At 47.3% G+C, this 19,600-nt stretch overlaps 1 long non-coding RNA gene across 1 annotated transcript; it reads right to left on the bottom strand.

The window, feature by feature from the left end:
• Positions 1–16,234: 16,234 nt before the first annotated feature.
• Positions 16,235–19,545, bottom strand: LOC147872703 (uncharacterized). Its single transcript, XR_015536871.1, has 3 exons — positions 19,240–19,545; positions 18,528–18,772; positions 16,235–17,966 (listed from the first exon to the last, which is right to left on the bottom strand). It is a non-coding gene; the product is annotated as an uncharacterized LOC147872703 (long non-coding RNA).
• Positions 19,546–19,600: the final 55 nt, after the last annotated feature.

Genomic DNA, 19,600 nt, shown 5'->3' on the forward strand with positions numbered 1-19,600 from the left:
TTCCGAAATCTCCTCTTCGAAGCAAAAAACTCTGATCCCTTCTTCTGTCTCGCTTAGTTTCGGAGCCAAAGGAATCGCCCTTGAAGGAAATCGAACTCAGGACACTTCTTCCAGAGTTCTTACCTTCATGCGTTCTCTCACTATTCAAAATTAATAATCGGGATTCGAAGGAAGGAAACATTTTCCCTGTCGCAGGGGCGATGGGTTCAACAGCGCCCGGGCCCCTCAAAAACCGTCTTTAAAATTAAAAAATTTAAAGGTGATGAAAAGAGGCTTGAAGTAAATTTTGTAATTTAATTTGAACTTGTTTAAAATTATCGTCGTATTTTATTTTTTATTATTATTAGTGTTCTGTCTGACGACAGGTCCATATGAACAGGATCCGTCCATCCTTTTCTCGGACTGGGACCTGTTCATATACGTTCATGGCAGATGATCCAGAAGTGGTTTGCCATTGCCTTCTTCTGTGTGTCAATGGAGTAATTGTTGGGATGCCTCGGAGAAACTTGTTTAATTTTAAAGACGATTTTTGAGGGGCCGGGGCACTGTTGTACCCATCGCCCCTGGGCGAGGAAAAGTGTTTCCTTGCTTCGAATCCCGATTATTCATTTTGACCAATGAGAGATCACAGGAAGGTCAGAAGTCTGGGGAAAAGTGTCCTGGGTTCGATTTCCTTCAAGGGCGGTTCCTGTAGCTCCGAAACTAAGCGAGACAAAAGAAGAGTTTTTTGCTTCGAAGAGGAGATTTCGGAAACGAAGGCCTCGACACTGAGTTCGAGACCCGACAAAGATGATTTCTATTGACGGGAACGCAACCGCGAGAAGAAATCGACGCCAAGGCAAAATTCTTTAGTTTCGGAGAGGAAATTTCGGGGTCTAAGGTCACAGACACGGATACAGTCCTCGGTTCGAGTCCCTGTTAGGATGTTGGTTTCTGAGGTAATTTTACGGGCGTATTAAAGGACGCACGTTTAATGATGAAGCCCATAAGCTACCGGGTGTTTCCGAATTAATCTGCTGATTTGAAAAGGGCATAAAGAAAGAATTTCCTTCGTCTTATCTTCCCCCAAACTTCGATGCAATCTTAAGGTGGAAGTAAACACAAAAATCTGCTGTTTTGTTTAATTCAATCCTGTTCTCCTTTCCTTCTCTAATTTAAGGTATATTCACAAAATGAACACTAAAAACTGCAAATTAATCTCTTGTCCTTCTAACCCCTTCTAATTTGAATTATTTGGGCAGAAAGTAACTATAACAAGTAGCTAATTTAGACAGTAACATTTTCATGTTCATGCAGATGCCTGGGTGTTATGATGTAACAGTGTCCAGACTCACAGACAGTGTTTGAAAGTGAGATTTGAGGTTTTCACATTGTGGCGAGGATGATGTTCTTTTTGGTTCTGGTGCCATGTGGACTGGCTGATAGATACCAGTGTTTCGGAGAAGCATACTGTCTCCATATTCAGAGCCGAAGTGACAATGCATTGTCCAAGTGGGAAATAATGTGCCCACAGTACATGTTACTTCATTTGTTTGCAGTATTTCTCTTCTACCAGTGGTTCTGTGTCCTGAGCTTCATACAGATTGTGAAGGAACTTGAGCTGGTGCATAAGATGGGTCACTATGAAGAAGGCAAACTGAATTTTCATAAATACCAGCGCATGAATGTACTGGAGCTTGGGGCAGAACGTTATCCAATGAGTGAAGATTTTGTACCAGTTGCAGACTTCAGTCGCCACTATAATAAGAAATCAATTAATGAGAATATTCGTTCAAGATTTAGCATAGATAGTGATTATAATAATGTAATGGCCAGACCTGTATATTAGAGTAAGTCCTTGCACATTTCAGTATGGAGTCAGGAAATTCAAATGAAGACATCTGGTTCTCTACAAAATGTTTGCACTGCTTTACTGTGCAGGTAACTCTTATAATTTGTCAGCACTGTCACCTTCTATCTCAGTGCATGTTTTCCAATGCCATGACGTCACTGTGTGGTCATGCTACATGCTGCACCTTCTCACTGAGTGTGAAATTTTTAAAAAGAGACAAGTCTGTGAGGAGACTTCTTTGTTTTCTTGCAACATCTGTTTGAAATTACAATTCAGTAGTAGAAAATAGGTATATGCAGCGAACTGAGGGATGACTAACACAATTCCTCAGAGAACTATATAGGACAGAATATGTTGGGAAAGGGGATTAGAGGCTATCAACATGAAGATGTTTAAAACTGAAAGTTCTTTATTATTAAATAAAACCACTATTATACAGAAACTTTTACACTTACTGTCCAACTGGGTAGCAGTCCTTACAGTTCCAGCCTCCAACACATAAACAAAAGCTAAACTATGTTTTGCATTTTAAACAGCAGTGGAATTTTTTGTATGATATTACATGTTTGGCAAACCATGTATAATCATATTTTCCATGTTCATCCAATAATTGTTCATATTTATTTTCACACATATAATGGAATGTGTTCTTTTCTGTATGCCCATTTGTTAGAAATTAAAATTAATTGCAACATGTGTATTAATTTTTATAGCCAATAAAACTATTAAAATCTGTAATACATCACTGTTTATTTTATTTCAAACAGGTGAAACCTCTTTATTGTTAACAGTATGTTGTACTTTAAGTGTTTTTATATAGAACTTATCAGAAACTACTTTTATTAACTTTTCCTATGTAAGTACATTTCTGATAATGTTCTAGCTGGACTCATATTCTTTTTCTAATGTCTGACTTATACTGCAGTACTGATGTCATATTATGTACCACAGTTGTTACAGTGTTGTGTACTTTAGAAAACATTAATAACAACACTTTCCAATAAATTCTATATAAAATAACACTTTGTATACTACAATATAATAATAACACAGTTCTCACTGCAGTGCTCGCCACAGTTCTCACTGCAGACCTCGTCCCAGACCCCACTGCAGTCCTCGTTCCAGTTTTCACTGCAGTCCTCGTCCCAGACCCCACTGCAGTGTTTGTACCAGTCCTCACTGCAGTGCTCGTCCCAGTTCTCACTGCAGTGCTCGTCCCAGTTCTCACTGCATTCCTCGTCCCAGACCCCACTGCAGTGTTTGTACCAGTCCTCACTGCAGTGCTCGTCCCATTTCTAACTGCAGTCCTCGTTCCAGTTCTCACTGCAGTCCTCGTCCCAGACCCAACTGCAGTGTTTGTACCAGTCCTCACTGCAGTGCTCGTCCCAGTTCTCACTGCAGTCCTCGTATCAGTTCTCACTGCAGTCCTCGTCCCAGACCCCACTGCAGTGTTTGTACCAGTCAACACTGCAGTGCTCGTCCCAGTTCTCACTGCAGTCCTCGTCCCAGATCCCACTGCAGTGTTTGTACCAGTCCCCACTGCATTCCTCGTCCCAGACCTCACTGCAGTCCTCGTCCCAGTCCTCACTGCAGTCCTCGTCCCAGTTCTCACTGCAGTCCTCGCCCAGACCCAACTGCAGTGTTTGTACCAGTCCTCTCTGCAGTCCTCGTCCCATTTCTCACTGCAGTCCTCGTCCCAGTTCTCACTGCAGTCATCGCCCAGACCCCACTGCAGTGTTTGTACCAGTCCTCACTGCAGTGCTCGTCCCAGTTCTCACTGCAGTCCTCGTACCAGTTCTCAATGCAGTCCTCGTCCCAGACCCCACTGCAGTCCTCGTAGGAGTTCTCACTGCAGTGCTCGTCCCAGTTCTCACTGCAGTGTTCGTCCCAGTTCTCACTGCAGTCCTAGTCCCAGATCCCACTGCAGTGTTTGTACCAGTTCTCACTGCAGTCCTCGTCCCAGTCCTCACTGCAGTCCTCGTCCCAGTCCTCACTGCAGTCCTCGTCCCAGTTTTCACTGCAGTCCTCGCCCAGACCCAACTGCATTGTTTGTACCAGTCCTCTCTGCAGTCCTCGTCCCATTTCTCACTGCAGTCCTCATCCCAGTTCTCACTGCAGTCCTCGCCCAGACCCCACTGCAGTGTTTGTACCAGTCCTCACTGCAGTGCTCGTCCCCTGTCTCACTGCAGTCCTCGTTCCAGTTCTCACTGCAGTCCTCGTCCCAGACCCCACTGCAGTGTTTGTACCAGTCCTCACTGCAGTGCTCGTCCCATTTCTCACTGCAGTAGTCGTTTCAGTTCTCACTGCAGTCCTCGTCAAAGACCCCACTGCAGTGTTTGTACCAGTCCTCACTGCAGTGCTCGTCTCAGTCCTCACTGCAGTCCTCGTCCCAGACCACACTGCAGTGTTTGTATCAGTCCTCACTGCAAAGCTCGACCCAGTCCTCACTGCAGTCCTCGTCCCAGACCCCACTGCTGTGTTTGTACCAGTCCTCACTGCATTCCTTGTCCCAGACCTCACTACAGTCCTCGTCCCATTCCTCACTGCAGCCCTCGTCCCAGTTTTCACTGCAGTCCTCGCCCAGACCCAACTGCAGTGTTTGTACCAGTCCTCTCTGCAGTCCTCGTCCCATTTCTCACTGCAGTCCTCATACCAGTTTTCACTGCAGTCCTCGCCCAGACCCCACTGCAGTGTTTGTACCAGTCCTCACTGCAGTGCTCGTCCCATTTCTCACTGCAGTCCTCGTTCCAGTTCTCACTGCAGTCCTCGTCCCAGACCCCACTGCAGTGTTAGTACCAGTCCTCACTGCAGTGCTCGTCCCAGTCCTCACTGCAGTCCTCGTCCCAGTTTTCACTGCAGTCCTCGCCCAGACCCCACTGCAGTGTTTGTACCAGTCCTCTCTGCAGTCCTCGTCCCATTTCTCACTGCAGTCCTCATCCCAGTTCTCACTGCAGTCCTCGCCCAGACCTCACTGCTGTGTTTGTACCAGTCCTCACTGCAGTGCTCGTCCCATTTCTCAATGCAGTCCTCGTTCCAGTTCTCACTGCATTCCTCGTCCCAGACCCCACTGAAGTGTTTGTACCAGTCCTCACTGCAGTGCTCGTCCCAGTTCTCACTGCAGCTTTCGTACCAGTTCTCAATGCAGTCCTCGTCCCAGACCCCACTGCAGTCCTCGTAGGAGTTCTCAATGCAGTGCTCGTCCCAGTTCTCACTGCAGTGCTCGTCCCAGTTCTCACTGCATTCCTCGTCCCAGATCCCACTGCAGTGTTTGTACCAGTCCTCATTGCAGTCCTCGTCCCAGTCCTGACTGCAGTCCTCGTCCCAGTCCTCACTGCAGTCCTCGTCCCAGTTTTCACTGCAGTCCTCGCCCAGACCCAACTGCAGTGTTTGAACCTGTCCTCTCTGCAGTCCTCGTCCCATTTCTCACTGCAGTCCTCATCCCAGTTCTCACTGCAGTCCTCGATCAGACCCCACTGCAGTGTTTGTACCAGTCCGCACTGCAGTCCTCGTCCCATTTCTCACTGCAGTCCTCATCCCAGTTCTCACTGCATTCCTCGTCCCAGACCCCACTGAAGTGTTTGTACCAGTCCTCACTGCAGTGCTCGTCCCAGTTCTCACTGCAGTTTTCGTACCAGTTCTCAATGCAGTCCTCGTCCCAGACCCCACTGCAGTCCTCGTAGGAGTCCTCACTGCAGTGCTCGTCCCATTTCTCACTGCAGTCCTCGTTCCAGTTCTCACTGCATTCCTCGTCCCAGACCCCACTGCAGTGTTTGTACCAGTCATCACTGCAGTGCTCGTCCCAGTCCTCACTGCATTCCTCGTCCCGGACCCCACTGCAGTGTTCGTACCAGTCCTCACTGCAAAGCTCGTCACAGTCCTCACTGCAGTCCTCGTCCCAGACCCCACTGCAGTGTTTGTACCAGTCCTCACTGCAGTGCTCGTCCCATTTCTCACTGCAGTCCTCGTTCCAGTTCTCACTGCAGTCCTCCTCCCAGACCCCACTGCATTGTTTGTACCAGTCCTCACTGCAGTGCTCGTCCCATTTCTCACTGCAGTAGTCGTTTCAGTTCTCACTGCAGTCCTCGTCCCAGACCCCACTGCAGTGTTTGTACCAGTCATCACTGCAGTGCTCGTCCCAGTCCTCACTGCATTCCTCGTCCCGGACCCCACTGCAGTGTTCGTACCAGTCCTCACTGCAAAGCTCGTCACAGTCCCCACTGCAGTGCTCGTCCCATTTCTCACTGCAGTAGTCGTTTCAGTTCTCACTGCAGTCCTCGTCCCAGACCCCACTGCAGTGTTTGTACCAGTCCTCACTGCAGTGCTCGTCCCAGTCCTCACTGCAGTCCTCGTCCCAGACCCCACTGCAGTGTTTGTACCAGTCCTCACTGCAAAGCTTATCACAGTCCTCACTGCAGTCCTCGTCCCAGACCCCACTGCAGTGTTTGTACCAGTCCTCACTGCAGTGCTCGTCCCAGTCCTCACTGCAGTCCTCTTCCCAGACCCCACTGCAGTGTTCGTACCAGTCCTCACTGCAAAGCTCGTCACAGTCCTCACTGCAGTCCTCGTCCCAGACCCCACTGTAGTGTTTGTACCAGTCCTCACTGCAGTGCTCGTCCCATTTCTCACTGCAGTCCTCGTTCCAGTTCTCACTGCAGTCCTCCTACCAGACCCCACTGCAGTGTTTGTACCAGTCCTCACTGCAGTGCTCGTCCCATTTCTCACTGCAGTAGTCGTTTCAGTTCTCACTGCAGTCCTCGTCCCAGACCCCACTGCAGTGTTTGTACCAGTCCTCACTGCAAAGCTCATCACAGTCCTCACTGCAGTCCTCGTCCCAGACCTCACTGCAGTGTTTGTACCAGTCCTCACTGCAGTGCTCGTCCCAGATCCCACTGCAGTGTTTGTACCAGTCCTCACTGCAGTCCTCGTCCCATTTCTCACTGCAGTCCTCATCCCAGTTCTCACTGCAGTCCTCGCCCAGACCCCAATGCAGTGTTTGTACCAGTCCTCACTGCAGTGCTCGTCCCAGATCCCACTGCAGTGTTTGTACCAGTCCTCACTGCAGTCCTCGTCCCATTTCTCACTGCAGTCCTCATCCCAGTTCTCACTGCAGTCCTCGCCCAGACCCCACTGCAGTGTTTGTCCCAGTCCTCACTGCAGTGCTCGTCCCATTTCTCACTGCAGTAGTCCTTTCAGTTCTCACTGCAGTCCTCGTCCCAGACCCCACTGCAGTGTTTGTACCAGTCCTCACTGCAGTGCTCGTCCCAGTCCTCACTGCAGTCCTCGTCCCAGTTTTCACTGCAGTCCTCGCCCAGACCCCACTGCAGTGTTTGTACCAGTCCTCACTGCAGTTCTCGTCCCATTTCTCACTGCAGTCCTCGTCCCAGAACCCACTGCAGTGTTTGTACCAGTCCTCACTGCAGTCCTCGTTCCATTTCTCAAGCAGTCCTCGCCCAGACCTCACTGCAGTGTTTGTACCAGTCCTCACTGCAGTCCTCGTTCCATTTCTCAAGCAGTCCTCGCCCAGACCTCACTGCAGTGTTTGTACCAGTCCTCACTGCAGTCCTCGTTCCATTTCTCAAGCAGTCCTCGCCCAGACCTCACTGCAGTGTTTGTACCAGTCCTCACTGCAGTCCTCGTTCCATTTCTCAAGCAGTCCTCGCCCAGACCTAACTGCAGTGTTTGTACCAGTCCTCACTGCAGTGCTCGTCCCAGTCCTCACTGCAGTCCTCGTCCCAGACCCCACTGCAGTGTTTGTACCAGTCCTCACTGCAAAGCTCATCACAGTCCTCACTGCAGTCCTCGTCCCAGACCCCACTGCAGTGTTTGTACCAGTCCTCACTGCAGTGCTCGTCCCAGATCCCACTGCAGTGTTTGTACCAGTCCTCACTGCAGTCCTCGTCCCATTTCTCACTGCAGTCCTCATCCCAGTTCTCACTGCAGTCCTCGCCCAGACCCCAATGCAGTGTTTGTACCAGTCCTCACTGCAGTGCTCGTTCCATTTCACACTGCAGTCCTCTTTACAGTTCTCACTGCAGTCCTCGTCCCAGACCCCACTGCAGTGTTTGTCCCAGTCCTCACTGCAGTGCTCGTCCCATTTCTCACTGCAGTAGTCCTTTCAGTTCTCACTGCAGTCCTCGTCCCAGACCCCACTGCAGTGTTTGTACCAGTCCTCACTGCAGTGCTCGTCCCAGTCCTCACTGCAGTCCTCGTCCCAGTTTTCACTGCAGTCCTCGCCCAGACCCCACTGCAGTGTTTGTACCAGTCCTCACTGCAGTTCTCGTCCCATTTCTCACTGCAGTCCTCGTCCCAGAACCCACTGCAGTGTTTGTACCAGTCCTCACTGCAGTCCTCGTTCCATTTCTCAAGCAGTCCTCGCCCAGACCTCACTGCAATGTTTGTACCAGTCCTCTCTGCAGTCCTCGTCCCATTTCTCACTGCAGTTAAAAAAACAACCAACCAACCAAAGAAGCTAACTGAGGGCAGAGGCCTGCGCAAGCGCAAGCATCGTCCCTACCTAGGTGAAACCATTCCTGCGCACAAGACGCATTGCTGGAAATGGTAAACGGTCGTAATATAAGAACGGAAATTTTGCTAACGCTAACGGGGTTTCGTCGTGGCGGGAGCCTCGACCATTCAAACTGGGATTTGTTGCTGCTGATGGGAGGTTATCCTGTCAGGCAAGTTGTCGAAGGAATTTGGTTGGTTGGGTCTCTGGGGTATGAACCCAGAGAGGGAGGGGCCGTTTCGGCTGAAGGCCTCTGCGGCATGGGGGGAAGATCACTTCAGCTGATGGCCTCCATGATCGGGGGGAAGGGTGGCGGGCCGTGCCCCTATTAAGTTATACCCTGGCATTCGCCTTACAACTGAGGAAAGCACGAAAAACCTCAGTCAGGGTAGCCGAGTAGTCTAACCACTCGTTGTGCTGACTTGGCCGTCTTTTGGGGATGGCTTCGGCTGGCCTGCTGAACATCAGTCGCCCTCGGTTGCCCTTGGGTGAACTCTGGCAGCCCTCATTCGGCACGAGTGTCTTCCGAGTTGCCGAACTAAGGGGTTCCCCACACCAGCTAACCTCGAGTCAAACCTCTCAGTTAGTGCTCTGATGTGGTCGGCAAAGAAAGGGACCCCCAGATCCTCATGTATTTGCCTGTTACTAACGTACCAGGGCGCGTTAGTAACAATTCGAAGACACTTGGATTGCAGAACTTGCAGCTTCTGGACGTGGCTGTGGGCAGCTGACCTCCAGATCGGGCATGCGTAATCCATTATGGGACGGATGAGCTGCTTATAGAGTAGTACACCGTTCCTGATTGACAGGCCACTTCTCCTATTGATAAGCGGGCCTAGCACACCTAATCGTTGCGCTGCCTTCTTTCCCACTTGGTTGACGTGCGCCGACCAAGTAAGCCCGGCGTCAAGGGTGACCCCCAGATACTGTGCTGTTTTGACCCATTGGATCGGCTGTCCGAGGAACTGCACTGCTCGGGGCTGTTGGATGTGTCTTCTCGCGGAAATGAAGAGAACCGCGGTGCTCTTCGAGACGTTGATAGCAATCCTCCAGGCCCTGAGCCAGAGCTCAAGTCTACTGAGGTAGGTCTCCAGATACCTGACGAGAAGCGTTGGGCTACGGGACGTGACTACTAGAGCCGTGTCGTCCGCGTATTGTGCTAACTCGACGTGGCGGGACGGTGTGGGTATGTCGTTGACATACAGACTGAAGAGCACAGGGGAGAGAATTCCGCCCTGCACAACTCCAGCCCGCATGGTACGACGTGTGGACATGGCCGACTGGAAGGATGTCTGGAATGTCCGGTCAGCGAGGTAGGAAGAGATGGTTTTTACCAAGTACGACGGGAAGTTGAGGACGGTCAGTTTGTATAGGAGGCCTTGGACCCAGACTGTGTCGAAGGCTTTGGCCACGTCCAGGAAAACCGCGCCGGTTAGCCGCTTCTCATCAAGGTTTCTGTTGACCCTTTCGACGAGGCGAGCCAGCTGTAACGATGTGCTGTGTCTGGGTCGAAACCCAAACTGCTCGTCGCGCAGCAGCCCGCGTTCACTGACCTCGTGTAGGACCCTCGTTAGTAGGATTTTCTCGCAGAGTTTGCCGACCGTGTCGAGAAGACTGATGGGTCTATAGGAAGAAGGTAGCGTGGGGTCCTTCCCCGGCTTCAGTATGGACACCACTCGAGCGTGTTTCCATGCCGAGGGGAAGTGTTGCCTGCGAAGGACCGCGTTGAACACTTTCGTGAGAAAGGTTACCGCGCGTCGTGGGAGATGTTTCAGGACCCTGTTCGGTATACCGTTGGGGCCCGGAGCCTTGCCAAGCTTGAGTCCCTTGATTTATTTAACGACGCATTTTAAGTAGCTCAGAGTAGCACACGATCTTTAAATCCATTGATAAATCCTATTTTATTATTTGGAAGCACAAAACTAGCTTCATTTTGAATTACTCTTGACTAACACGGATGCTGCCAGATGTCTCAAAAGTAAAGTGCTGTTCAATATCAGAAACGTTTTTGTGGTAATGTAATTTACCGCATTCGACCGGCGGCTGAATAACGCACGTGGTTTGGTGGATAAAAATAAATTATGTATGTAAATGTGCCCCATTGATAAGTTCTTGTACACACGAATGTTTTTAAAGCACTAGACTGACTACCAACTGCCGACAATTGGTTTTCACCTCAAGCGTGAGGCCGTGACCTCTGGAGTGATGTCAGAGCCTTGAACCTGAGGCAGCTGCTGGTCCAGGCGGAGATAAGGACTTCAGAGGGAGGACTTCGAAGTTTTACCCCCACGGCCTCCTTCAGTGTTCTGAGGTAATTGCGGACATTGGCCACGAAGGCTGAGGTGTACGTAGTTTGATGGGTAAAGCAGTTAGAAGGCGTTCACCACGACTTATAAGGTAGTGTTTATTCTTGTTGCTTCAACACTCTATCAACTGATAATGTTGCGTATCCATTATTTAAATATGAAAGGATGGTTATGAATGATAAATCGCGAGAGTACATTCTGTGCTTGCTTTAAGGTAACTGAGAAGAACCAGGAAACTGGGGGTAGCCGATACCAACATGTTAGTTTAATGCGATTGGATAAAGCCGATATTTTCGGCGTGTTTTAAGGAGGGGCAGGAATTGAATCTATTTTTTCTTTTAGATTATGGTGCCACAGACTTTAATTAATCTGACAGGCGGCTTTAAATGGCGGATGCTAAGTTTGTTATGGATTGTGAATGGGACAGGGTGAATGTGTAAATGGATCTTAGGAACTGCTAAGGAATTTGCCTTCGACAAGGTGGGGATTGTGTCTTTGAACGAGATTCGAACTGAAAATCGCTTGGATACGAAAACCTGCGCGAGAAAGATTGGAATTCGTAAAGCACACCTGTGACGCAGACGTGCAACAGTCTCGATTGGCAGGCCATAAGGTTCATTTTTCATTTCTATGCACGCCTGAATGAACCGAATTGAGCGCCTTTTCTCACTGTTGCGGAATACGTGACGTCAGCGTTGTATGGGTATAAATAGCAGTTGCCAACCGCTAACTGCAGTGAGAAATAGGACGAGGACTGCAGAGAGGACTGGTACAAACACTGCAGTGGGTTCTGGGACGAGGACTGCAGTGAGAAATGGGACGAGGACTGCAGTGAGGACTGGGACGAGGACTGCAGAGAGGACTGGGACGAGCACTGCAGTGGGGTCTGGGACGAGGACTGCAGTGAGAACTGGAACGAGGACAGCAGTGAGGACTGGTACAAACACTGCAGTGGGGTCTGGGACGAGGACTGCAGTGAGAACTGGAACGAGGACTGCAGTGAGAAATGGGACGAGGACTGCAGTGAGAAATGGGACGAGGACTGCAGAGAGGACTGGTACAAACACTGCAGTGGGGTCTGGGACGAGGACTGCAGTGAGAAATGGGACGAGCACTGCAGTGAGGACTGGTACAAACACTGCAGTGGGGTCTGGGACGAGGACTGCAGAGAGAACTGGAACGAGGACTGCAGTGAGAAATGGGACGAGGACTGCAGTGAGAAATGGGACGAGGACTGCAGAGAGGACTGGTACAAACACTGCAGTGGGGTCTGGGACGAGGAATGCAGTGAGAACTGGAACGAGGACTGCAGTGAGAAATGGGACGAGCACTGCAGTGAGGACTCCTACGAGGACTGCAGTGGGGTCTGGGACGAGGACTGCAGTGAGATATGGGACGAGGACTGCAGTGAGGACTGGGACAAACACTGCAGTGAGGTCTGGGCGAGGACTGCAGTGAGAAATGGGACGAGGACTGCAGTGAGGACTGGTACAAACACTGCAGTGGGTTCTGGGACTGAGGACTGCAGTGAGAAATGGGACGAGGACTGCAGTGAGGACTGGGACGAGGACTGCAGAGAGGACTGGTACAAACACTGCAGTGGGATCTGGGACGAGGACTGCAGTGAGAACTGGGACGAGGACTGCAGTGAGAAATGGGACGAGCACTGCATTGAGGACTGGTACAAACACTGTAGTGGGGTCTGGGACGAGGACTGCAGTGAGAACTGGAACGACTACTGCAGTGAGAAATGGGACGAGCACTGCAGAGAGGACTGGTACAAACACTGCAGTGGGGTCTGGGCGAGGACTGCAGTGAGAACTGGGACGAGGACTGCAGTGAGAAATGGGACGAGGACTGCAGAGAGGACTGGTACAAACACTGCAGTTGGGTCTGGGCGAGGACTGCAGTGAGAACTGGGACGAGGACTGCAGTGAGGACTGGGACGAGGACTGCAGTGAGGTCTGGGACGAGGAATGCAGTGGGGACTGGTACAAACACTGTAGTGGGATCTGTGACGAGGACTGCAGTGAGAACTGGGACGAGCACTGCAGTGAGGACTGGTACAAACACTGCAGTGGGGTCTGGGACGAGGACTGCAGTGAGAACTGGTACGAGGACTGCAGTGAGAACTGGGACGAGCACTGCAGTGAGGACTGGTACAAACACTGCAGTGGGGTCTGGGACGAGGACTGCAGTGAGAACTGGAACGAGGACTGCAGTGAGAAATGGGACGAGCAGTGCAGTGAGGACTGGTACAAACACTGCAGTGGGGTCTGGGACGAGGACTGCAGTGAGAACTGGGACGAGCACTGCAGTGAGAACTGGGACGAGCACTGCAGTGAGGACTGGTACAAACACTGCAGTGGGGTCTGAGACGAGGACTGCAGTGAGAACTGGAACGAGGACTGCAGTGGGGTCTGGGACGAGGACTGCAGTGAGAACTGTGGCGAGCACTGCAGTGAGAACTGTGTTATTATTATATTGTAGTATACAAAGTGTTATTTTATATAGAATTTATTGGAAAGTGTTGTTAATAATGTTTTCTAAAGTACACAACACTGTAACAACTGTGGTACATAATATGACATCAGTACTGCAGTATAAGGCAGACATTAGAAAAAGAATATGAGTCCAGCTAGAACATTATCAGAAATGTACTTACATAGGAAAAGTTAATAAAAGTAGTTTCTGATAAATTCTATATAAAAACACTTAAAGTACAACATACTGTTAACAATAAAGAGGTTTCACCTGTTTGAAATAAAATAAACAGTGATGTATTACAGATTTTAATAGTTTTATTGGCTATAAAAATTAATACACATGTTGCAATTAATTTTAATTTCTAACAAATGGGCATACAGAAAAGAACACATTCCATTATATGTGTGAAAATAAATATGGACAATTATTGGTTGAACATGGAAAATATGATTATACATGGTTTGCCAAACATGTAATATCATACAAAAAATTCCACTGCTGTTTAAAATGCAAAACATGGTTTAGCTTTTGTTTATGTGTTGGAGGCTGGAACTGTAAGGACTGCTACCCAGTTGGACAGTAAGTGTAAAAGTTTCTGTATAATAGTGGTTTTATTTAATAATAAAGAACTTTCAGTTTTAAACATCTTCATGTTGATAGCCTCTAATCCCCTTTTCCAACATATTCTGTCCTATATAGTTCTCTGAGGAATTGTGTTAGTCATCCCTCAGTTCACTGCATATACCTATTTTCTACTACTGAATTGTAATTTCAAACATATGTTGCAAGAAAACAAAGAAGTCTCCTCACAGACTTGTCTCTTTTTAAAAATTTCACACTCAGTGAGAAGGTGCAGCATGTAGCATGACCACACAGTGACGTCATGACATTGGAAAACATGCACTGAGATAGAAGGTGACAGTGCTGACAAATTATAAGAGTTACCTGCACAGTAAAGCAGTGCAAACATTTTGTAGAGAACCAGATGTCTTCATTTGAATTTCCTGGCTCCATACTGAAATGTGCAAGGACTTACTCTAATATACAGGTCTGGCCATTACATTATTATAATCACTATCTATGCTAAATCTTGAACGAATATTCTCATTAATTGATTTCTTATTATAGTGGCGACTGAAGTCTGCAACTGGTACAAAATCTTCACTCATTGGATAACGTTCTGCCCCAAGCTCCAGTACATTCATGCGCTGGTATTTATGAAAATTCAGTTTGCCTTCTTCATAGTGACCCATCTTATGCACCAGCTCAAGTTCCTTCACAATCTGTATGAAGCTCAGGACACAGAACCACTGGTAGAAGAGAAATACTGCAAACAAATGAAGTAACATGTACTGTGGGCACATTATTTCCCACTTGGACAATGCATTGTCACTTCGGCTCTGAATAGGGAGACAGTATGCTTCTCCGAAACACTGGTATCTATCAGCCAGTCCACATGGCACCAGAACCAAAAAGAACATCATCCTCGCCACAATGTGAAAACCTCAAATCTCACTTTCAAACACTGTCTGTGAGTCTGGACACTGTTACATCATAACACCCAGGCATCTGCATGAACATGAAAATGTTACTGTCTAAATTAGCTACTTGTTATAGTTACTTTCTGCCCAAATAATTCAAATTAGAAGGGGTTAGAAGGACAAGAGATTAATTTGCAGTTTTTAGTGTTCATTTTGTGAATATACCTTAAATTAGAGAAGGAAAGGAGAACAGGATTGAATTAAACAAAACAGCAGATTTTTGTGTTTACTTCCACCTTAAGATTGCATCGAAGTTTGGGGGAAGATAAGACGAAGGAAATTCTTTCTTTATGCCCTTTTCAAATCAGCAGATTAATTCGGAAACACCCGGTAGCTTATGGGCTTCATCATTAAACGTGCGTCCTTTAATACGTCCGTAAAATTACCCCAGAAACCGACAACCTAACAGAGACTCGAACCGAGGACTGTGTATCCGTGTCTGTGACCTTAGACCCCGAAATTTCCTCTCCGAAACTAAAGAATTTTGCCTTGGCGTCGATTTCTTCTCGCGGTTGCGTTCCCGTCAATAGAAATCATCTTTGTCGGGTCTCGAACTCAGTGTCGAGGCCTTCGTTTCCGAAATCTCCTCTTCGAAGCAAAAAACTCTTCTTTTGTCTCGCTTAGTTTCGGAGCTACAGGAACCGCCCTTGAAGGAAATCGAACCCAGGACACTTTTCCCCAGACTTCTGACCTTCCTGTGATCTCTCATTGGTCAAAATGAATAATCGGGATTCGAAGCAAGGAAACACTTTTCCTCGCCCAGGGGCGATGGGTACAACAGTGCCCCGGCCCCTCAAAAATCGTCTTTAAAATTAAACAAGTTTCTCCGAGGCATCCCAACAATTACTCCATTGACACACAGAAGAAGGCAATGGCAAACCACTTCTGGATCATCTGCCATGAACGTATATGAACAGGTCCCAGTCCGAGAAAAGGATGGACGGATCCTGTTCATTTGGACCTGTCGTCAGACAGAACACTAATAATAATAAAAAATAAAATACGACGATAATTTTAAACAAGTTCAAATTAAATTACAAAATTTACTTCAAGCCTCTTTTCATCACCTTTAAATTTTTTAATTTTAAAGACGGTTTTTGAGGGGCCCGGGCGCTGTTGAACCCATCGCCCCTGCGACAGGGAAAATGTTTCCTTCCTTCGAATCCCGATTATTCATTTTGAATAGTGAGAGAACGCATGAAGGTAAGAACTCTGGAAGAAGTGTCCTGAGTTCGATTTCCTTCAAGGGCGATTCCTCTGGCTCCGAAACTAAGCGAGACAGAAGAAGGGATCAGAGTTTTTTGCTTCGAAGAGGAGATTTCGGAAACGAAGGCCTCGACACTGATGTCGAGTCTCGACAAGGATGGTTTCTGTTGACGGGAAAGCACCTACGAGAAGAAATCGACGCCAAGGCAAAATTCTTTCTTTCGGAGAGGAAATCACGGGGTCTAAGGTCACGGGCACGAAAACAGTCCTCGGTTCGAGTCTCTGTTCGGATGTTGGTTTCTGGGGTAATTTTACGGGCGTATTAAACGACGCACGTTTAATGATGAGGCCCATAAGCTACCGGGTGTTTCCGAATTAATCTGCTGATTTTGTGTGGTTATAGCAAACCATGCACTTTTATTTATTCATGGTTTATTTAACGACGCAAGTTTTTACCCCCAAAGCTTCCTTCACTGTTTTGAGGCATTGGCGGACATTAGCCACGAGGGCTGAGATACACGTAGTTTGATGGGTAAATATGAGCTGCCAATACACTGTACAAATTTGCACAAAATGTGTCCAAAATTGGAATGTGCAGTTCAAAATTATTCCACCATACACACATGACAGCAGCACTGTCGTATTTCCTCGTAGATTCCAATGAAGTCTGTGGGCCAGACGCTGGTAAGACTGTGAAAGGCTTCAGAAATGTCTGAGACACACAGGCTCATATATCAGAACTCAAACAGCTCACAAAATGCATTTGATAAAACTACCTACAAATCTGTGCACTGTAACTGTCACAGAAGCGTGGAAGATCTTAGGTTGATCTAAGTCCTATGCTTCTTGGTTCCTATTTAGTATTTATTGGGTGTGTGATTTATCAAGTCCTTCACAGCCTTACAAGCGCCTTTTGACCTGATCAACTGGACCATTCCCTTGTATGACATTTAGAAGCACAAGCAACTTGCTTTGGTCTCTGGAGTATCAGCGTGCACATTCTATCCATAAATACCGTTTCAAGATTAAACTTCCTAATTCTAGGCAAAACTTCATTGATTATACGGTCAAAAGAATCTGGTAGTCTAAAATGTCAAATTTCGGAAACTGGGAGTAAAGTAGATAATAATGATGATTCACTTTATTGATAGAGCTACCAAAACCGGCTGAACTTCATCAATTATACTAAAGATGGCACAAAGTGAATGAACGCTCCTCTGTTCATAGTACCAAGAGTACTCCATAGAGTGCATCTGCTACCGCACAATAATATTGATTTTATTTCGAAAGGTTTCGCCTGCGTGAAAGAACGCTGTAGGGAACACAGATTTTAAGATCACGAATGAAATGAGGCAGTGAAACCATTTACGTTACTTTTACGAGCTGAATACGAACCTGTCCCTCTGATCCGGTAACCAAATCAGCCAACATTTCTTCATTAAATCTGGCGTGAACAGAGTGCACTGCAGCCCGTTTTAAGGAGTAATTAAATTTGTGTCAGCCCAGCGGAATTCGGCGTACTAATTCACAATACTCTCTTTATTAAAATTGACAAAAAAAGAGAAGAGATTCTGGAACGAACTGTGGATTAATATAAGACACAAAATACAACTATAAAATTGTCAAGTCCAAATTGTAGGCATATATGAAAAATATAATACCCACCTATCATATATTAGCCAACATAGACATATGCTTATTTTGCATGCATCGCGTTAAAGAGCAAATGAGCATAAGAACAAGTCATTTGTCTTTTATCTTTGAGTGCGCTTAGTCAAGCTTAGGTCGTTGCAAATATTCCGTCCCAGTCAGAGGCCACTCCCAACATTTTGGAACAATTTATTCTCACGGTCGGCAATTGTCAGCCACACGCCCAACACACAAGTCGGAGAATCACCCCTTGTCGGCTGTCCGCGAATGCTTTTTCGAAACACTCCGTATCTGGCGGCCATAGTCGATCGTGATGCTGGTTTTGTGTGGGCTGCGGGGCGAAGTTCCCTCCCTCTCTCTGCGTTCAGTCTGTTTCTGGGGCCCACCTAGCGTTGTATCCCGTGACCACCGAGGGTAAAGCAGGCCGCAGCGTGAAGACGCTTGAGCACAGGAACAATTATCGCATCAACAAATTATCTGAGACAGAATTGGATTCAACCCCAGAAAATTCTCTAACTTAACGAAAGTAAAACCACGAAGTACTCAAGACAAAGCTGAGAGGTTATCCAAGCGATTTTCAGTTCGAATCTCGTTCAAAGACACAATCCCCACCTTGTGGAAGGCAAATTCCTTAGCAGTTCCTAAGATCCATTTTCACATTCACCCTGGCCCATTCACAATTCATAACAAACATAGCATCCGCCTTTTGAAGCCGCCTGTGAGATTAATGAAAATCTGTGGCTCCATAATCTAAAAGAAAAAATAGATTCAATTCCTGTCCCCTCTTAAAACACGCCCAAAATATCGGCTTCATCCAATCGCAGTAAACTAACGCGTTGGCACCGGCTAAACCCAGCTTCCTGGTTCTTCTCAGTTACTTTAAAGCAGGCACAGAATGTACCCCCGCGATCCATCATTCATAACCATCCTGTCATATTTAAATAATGGATACGCAACGTTATCAGTTGATAGAGCGTTGAAGGAACAAGAATAAACACTACCTTATAAGTCGTGGTGAACGCCTTCTAACTGGTTTACCCATCAAACTACGTGTATCTCAGCCCTCGTGGCCAATGTCCGCAGTCAAGGAGGCCGTGGGGGTAGAAACTTCGAAGTCCTCCCTCTGTAGGCCTTATCTCCGCCTGGACCAGCAGCTTCAGGGCTCTGACGTCACCCCAGAGAAAGCCTAATTTCTCGATTTTGAGGCGAAAAATCCAATTGTCGGGAGTTGGTAGTCAGTCCAGTGCTTCAAAAACATTCGAGTGCACAAGAACTTGTCAGTGGGGCGCATTTTCATACACTTTTTATTCTTATCCACCAAACTACGTGCTTTATTCATCCGCCGGTCGAATGCGGTAAATTATATTACCACAAAAACCTTTCCGATATTTGGGTAACCCTACAAATTGTACGGCACTTTACTTTTGAGACATCTGGTGGAATCCGTGTTAGTCGACAGAACGAAGCTAGTTTTGTGTTTCCAAACAATAAAATAGGATTTATCAATGGATTTAATGCTCGGAGCTTCTGAAAGTGCGTCGTTAAATAAACTATGAATAAATAAAAAATCATAGTTCTCTATAACCACACAGAGTCAGCAGATTAATTCGGAAACACCCGGTAGCTTATGGTCCTCATCATTAAACGTGCGTCCTTTAATACACCCGTAAAATTACGGGAATACATGTACAGTTTAAGTAAAGTAAAACTTACGGAAGCCGATCTTATGGAATGGACCCACATAGACTGCTTTACCCAGGCTCTGTGCCCCTCTGGGAATTGCTCCTCCTAATGAAACTTCTCATGTGCAATAATTCTGGAAGCATTGGCAGTAGTTACATAATAAAATACATTAACAGGCTTAGGAAGACACTGCAAAACTTGCTGGGAGGTCAGAATTTCAGAGTAAACCTCTCAGTACATGAGCAGACAACTTGAAACTTCCGTCCCAGCAAATGCGGCATTGCAAAACACTTACAAAGAGCACAGTTTGTATTTACACAGAAGACTTCATTTCATGAACCTTGTACATGCTCGCTTGATAATTGAAGGGTCTTTTAAACTGAGGTGCTCT

This window comes from Zootermopsis nevadensis, unplaced genomic scaffold, assembly GCF_977971745.1.
Source record: "Zootermopsis nevadensis isolate Lab colony 2312 unplaced genomic scaffold, Znev_1.0 Znev_ptg000024l, whole genome shotgun sequence".
In the NCBI taxonomy this organism is placed as follows: domain Eukaryota; kingdom Metazoa; phylum Arthropoda; class Insecta; order Blattodea; family Termopsidae; genus Zootermopsis; species Zootermopsis nevadensis.